General features: G+C 36.1%; 1 protein-coding gene across 1 annotated transcript in view; it reads left to right on the top strand.

Annotated features, from left to right (window-relative positions):
* LOC144589756 (uncharacterized) overlaps positions 1–6,000 on the top strand; it is a 42,266-nt gene that overhangs the window by 26,158 nt on the left and 10,108 nt on the right. The window lies entirely within an intron of this gene.

The raw sequence follows: 6,000 nt of genomic DNA, 5'->3' as shown, positions 1-6,000 counted from the left end.
ATGTCTACACTTGTAAAATGTGCATGGAAGTCAAAACTGATGCATGTTAGCATCTTGCAGTCATGTAATTGATGACTGGGGCATTATATATACTACTATTTTCTGAACATAAAAGCATCAATGATAATACAAAGTATAAATTAAAAATGGCCTGACTTATTTTTGGCTTATTTGACTATTTGCACGATATTTCTATTTAAATTAACGAGGTGATTATACTAGTGAATGTTTTTCGAACTGGCATCAAAGTGTTCGGCCACAATATTATATCCCAGTTGCAACTCTATATAATATTAGAAATTATACATACATAAGAACGTAAACTGACAAAATATTTTAATTTTACTAATGATGCATGTTCGCAACTTGCGGGCATGTAATTGATGATTGGGGCATTTTCTATCTATCTATATATTACTCAAACTCTCTGTCCGTATGTATGTGTGTATGTGTGTTTGACCACAGCATAACTTTTATGGTTCGCACTGCCAAATCGGTACACCATAGCCCCACCATCTTTGCACAATGTTACTCACCATTATCCTGTGCATAATATGTAAAAATTCTCATTCAAATTGAACCTACATTTTTAAAGCTAGGGACATTTTAAAGTTCACTATTTTTGATTCATAAAGCAGGTAAAGTGAGGTAAACTGACAACAAGAAATGTGAACAATGATTCAACGAATAATTGGGTGAATACATTTTGAAGTTCTGATGAAACTTAAGAATCATGATAAGTTTTGGTACCGAATAAACCGATGTTTGAGGAACATTGAGGAACATTGGTTGTTAGAATGTTCAAGCGTCATCTATTGTTTGTCACTTTTGTTGGTAAGTAATGTATGTTTTTAAAGTCTGATCAGTGAATCCCGGTGCTGAGAAAGAATTTCTAATATCTGAGAAAGAAATTTGAGAATGGATGTCTAATATCTTGATCAAGCATCAACTATTGTTTGTCACACATGTTGGTAAATATTGTATCTTTTTTAGGTTTGATCAGTGATATCAATGGATATTGAAACTAAATTGAATACCTTTTGTTTGATAAAGCTTGTCACACATAGCAGTAAAAATGTGTTTAATATTTGGTATTTTAATATTTGGAGTTTTGATGAAAGTGAGGAATCATAAAAAATGTAGGCATGGATTTTTGTTCTCTGTATTATGCATGGGATTGTCACTATATTAATGCATAATTTTTAATGTGGTAGTCATCAACTGAAAATATTGAATTTGAGCATGCAAGTCTGATTGAGGATTTCTGCTTGATTTAGAAATCTGCATGTATTAGTTACCTGAAATACTTGGCCATTTCTGAGCTTTCAACAGCAATTTATTTTTGCTCTTTACATTATCGCTTTCTAATATACATAGCTATTTTGAAATCAGCTAGTTTTATTTTACTCTTGATATATTTGCTAAGTAATGTTTGATTTTAAAGTCTGATCAGTGAATCCTGGAGCAGCAATGAAAATTAACCTGACGTGAAATAATATTGGACAGATATGGAAGCGCTGTGGCCAAGTGGAGCTAGATTCAATGGCTGATCATCCGTGGCTTGGACATATTGGGCTGTAGATAGTATTTCTCTTCTGTATGACACAATTACTCTCTGAGTGTAAAAAGTGTTGAGAAGACAAGTTTTATCATTATTTCCACATATCCCTTGCCCATATTTGGAGCACAAGTTGTAATTTATTGTACCTGTCTCTGATGATGTTGATTCGGACGTGTAAGAGGTCATCATAGTACTTTGGGCTGTGGATGTGCTCTCTTCTGTGGTTGCAGAAATTGTCGAATGTTCACATATGCAGAGAAATATTGGTTAAAATAAATGACAGCACACTCGTGGCGAACCATTTATAAGCTGCATGCAATCATGGAAGTCATAACTGGTGCGTAAGACTGCTGCTATGTTCCAAACAAGGAAGCATTCATGATATGAACAAATAATAAATGAATAATTCCCTGAATTTTATTATTGGTTTATTTGACTACTTGCCTGGCATTCCTACTTAAACTATGGAGATGATTACAATGGCAACTGCTTATCAAAGTGAAAGCAAAATGTTAGACAATAAAAATCTCACCAGTTATCACTCTTTTTCTGTCATTCTTTACGACAGTAATATCGATTGTTATGTGGTGATAAGTAAGTTATCTGTTCAAATTCTGATCAGTGAATGCTGGTGCTGCATTATCCTAGTACCTGTTGTATCGCTGCTAGTGGCAGACGTAGTCGATGCAGTGGTAGTTGTATTGCTTGGCTCTGAGAATGAAATGAAGAGGTGACATTGTACTCTTTTTGTTTCACAAAACATGTAAAGTACAGCAGTAAAAATTAAACTAACGAGAGGATGCATATTTGCAAAATGAAATCATGTAAGTGATATCAGGGACATGGGATAGGGTGCTATTTTGCAAACATAGAATTATCCATATGATATCAATGGATATTGCAATCAAAATGGAAAGTAATTTGGACGCATTGTTTCATAAAGCATGAAAACTGCAGCAGTGAAAATTAAACTGATGAGAAGTAATGTTATCAAGGATCCAACAAATAATTGCATGGTTAATATTTGGAGTTCTGATGAAAATGAAGAATCATGAACAATTATTCCATGGAATTTGTAAATCTGTGTTATGCATGGCATTGTCACCATGTTATTGCACAACATTTAATAAAGACGTCTTGAACTGTAAATATAGAATTTGTGCATGCAAATTGGATTGAGTATTTCCTGTTAGATTTAACATTCTCTTTCCGTAGTTACCTTTAATTAATTGGATTAACTGATCTTTTTCACAGAGGGTGAAGGGTACATGGAGCAAGCATCCAGATGAAGTGGTTGAGGCAGGAACAATGATATTATTTAAAGGAGATTTGGACAGGTTCATGGATTGGATATTTTAGAGTGATGTGGAACCGCTGTGGCCAAGTGGATCCAATGGCTGATCATCCGTGGCTTGAACATATTGAGCCGTAGAGAATATTTCTATTCTGTATGACACAATTACTCTGAGTGTAAAAAGTGTTGTGAAGACAGGTTTTATCATTATTTCCAAATATACCTTGCCCATATTTGGAGTACAAGTTGTAATTTATTGTACCTGTCGTCTCTGTTGTTGTTGATTCAGATGTGTAAGAGGTCATCATTGTACTTTGGTCTGTGGATGTGCTTTCTTCTGTGGTTGCATAAATTGTCGAATCTTCACATATGCAGAGAAATATTAGTTAAAATACATGACAGCATACTCATGGCAAAACTTTTATAAGCAGCATGCAATCAGGTAAGTCATAACTGGTGCGTTGGATCTGCCGCTATGTTCCAAACAAAGAAGCCGCCATGATATTAACAAATAATAAATGAATAATTCTCTGACTTTCATTATTGGCTTATTTGACTACTTGCATGGCATTCCAACTTAACTATTGGGTTGATTACAATGGCAACTGCTGTTCAAAGTGCAAGAGAGATGTTAGACGACAAAAATGTACACCAGTTATCACTCTTTTTCTGTCATTCTTTACGACAGTAATATTTATTGTTATGTGGTGATAAGTAAGTTATCTGTTCAAATTCTGATCAGTGAATGCTGGTGCTGCATTAACCTAGTACCTGTTGTTTCGCTGCTAGTGGCGGACGTAGTCGGTGCAGTGGCAGTTGTTGTGCTTGGTTCTGAGAATGAAATGAAGATGTGACATTAATGGATGTTGAACGTTAATTGGACACTTTTTTGTTTCCTAATGTATGTAAACAGCAGCAGTAAAAATTAAACAGATGTGAAATAATATTGGACAGATATGGAACCGGTGTGGCCAAGTGGAGCTAGCTTCAATGGCTGATCATCCTTGGCTTGGACATATTGGGCTGTAGATACTATTTCTATTCTGTATGACACAATTACTCTCTGAGTGTAAAAGGAGTTGATGAGGCAAGTTTTATCATTATTTCCAAATATCCCTTGCCCATATTAGGAGTACAAGTTGTAATTTATGGTACCTGTCTCTGTTGATGTTGATTCGGATGTGTAAGAGGTCATCATTGTACTTTGGTCTGTGGATGTGCTTTCTTCTGTGGTTGTAGAAATTATCGAATCTTCACATATGCAGAGAAATATTAGTTAAAATACATGAAAGCACACTCATGGCAAAACTTTTATAAGTAGCATGCAATGATGTAAGTCATAACTGGTGTGTAGGATCTGCTGTTATGTTCCAAAGAAAGAAGCATCCACGATATTAACAAATAATAAATGAATAATTGCCTGACTTACATTATTGGTTTATTTGAATACTTGCATGATATTCCTACTTAAGCTATTGGGTTGTATAAAATGGCGACTGCTTTTCAAAGTGAATTAAAGATGTTACGCAATAAAATTCTACTCTGTCATCAATTACAACTGCATTATTGATAGTCACTTGTTGATAAGTAAGATATGTTTTAAAAGTTAGATCACTGAATGCTGGTGCTGCATTATCCTAGTACCTGTTGTTTCGTTGCTAGTGGTGGACGCAGCCGGTGCAGTGGCAGTTGTGCTTGGTTTGGTGAATGAAGTGAAGATGTGACATCAATGGATAATTGAAAGGAAATTGAACTTTTTTTGTTTCACAAAACATGTAAAGTACAGCAGCGAAAATTAAACTGACGAGAGGATGCATATTTGCAAAATGCAATCATGTAAGTGATATCTGGGACAAGGGACAGGGTGCTATTTTGCAAACATAGAATTATCCAAATGATATCAATGGATATTGCAATCGAAATGGAAAGTAAATTGGACACATTGTTTCATAAAGCATGAAAACTGCAGCAGTGAAAATTAAACTGATGAGAAGTAATGTTACCAAGGATCCAACAGATAATTGCATGGTTAATGTTTGGAGTTCTGATGAAAATGAGGAATCAAGAAAAATTATTCCATGGAATTTTTAAATCTGTGTTATGCATGGCATTGTCACCATGTTATTGAACAACATTTAATGTAGTTGTCTTGAACTGTAAATATAGAATTTGTCCATTCAAATTGCATTGAGTATTTCCTGTTAAATTTAACATTCTTTTTCCGCAGTTACCTTCAATTAATTGGATTAACTGATCTTTTTCACAGAGGGTGATGAGTACATGGAGCAAGTATCCAGATGAAGTGCTTGAGGCAGGAACAATGATATTATTTAAAGGAGATTTGGACAGGTTCATGGATTGGATATTATAGAGTGATGTGGAACCGCTGGGACCAAGTGGATTCAATGGCTGATCATCCGTGGCTTGAACATATTGGTCCGTAGAGAATATTTCTATTCTGTATGTCTATTCTGTATAAAAATTCATATATCCACCGCCACCCTTTGTGTGAAAACGTTACCCCTCTGGTTCCTATTAAAACTTCCCCCCTCTCACATTAAACCTATGTTGGCGCAGTGGTAGAATTGCTGCCTAACAACGCCAGAGATCCTGACTACTTGTGCTGTGTATATGGAGCTTGTACATTCTCCCAGTGACATGCGTGGGTTTTCTCCAGAGGGCTCCGGCTTCCTCCCACACCCCAAAGATGTACAGGTTTGTAGGTTAATTGGCTTTGTAAAGTTGTAAATTGTTCCTAGTGTGCATAGGATTGTTTTAGTGTGTGGGGATCGCTGGCCGTTGCAGACCCGGTGGGCAGAAGGGCCTGTTTCCGTGCCGTTTCTCTGAACTAAACTAAACAAAAATTAAACTATGTAGGAAAGAACTGCAGATGCTGGTTAAAATCGAAGGTAGACACAAAATTCTGGAGTAACTCAGTGGGTCAGGCAGCATCTCTGGAGAGAAGGAATGGGTGATGTTTTTGGTTGAGACACTTCTTCAGACTGATGTAAGGGGAGTGGGCGGGACAGGGATAGAATGTAGTCGGAGGCAGTAAGACTAGTGGGAGAACTGGGAAGGGGAAGGGGATGGAGATTGAAAGCAAGGGCTATCTGAAGTTAGAGAAGTCAATGTTCATACCTCTGGG

This window comes from Rhinoraja longicauda, unplaced genomic scaffold (genome assembly GCF_053455715.1).
Source record: "Rhinoraja longicauda isolate Sanriku21f unplaced genomic scaffold, sRhiLon1.1 Scf000073, whole genome shotgun sequence".
In the NCBI taxonomy this organism is placed as follows: domain Eukaryota; kingdom Metazoa; phylum Chordata; class Chondrichthyes; order Rajiformes; family Arhynchobatidae; genus Rhinoraja; species Rhinoraja longicauda.
The sequence above is the reverse complement of the archived record's forward strand: the minus strand, read 5'-3'. Positions and strand labels throughout refer to the sequence as shown.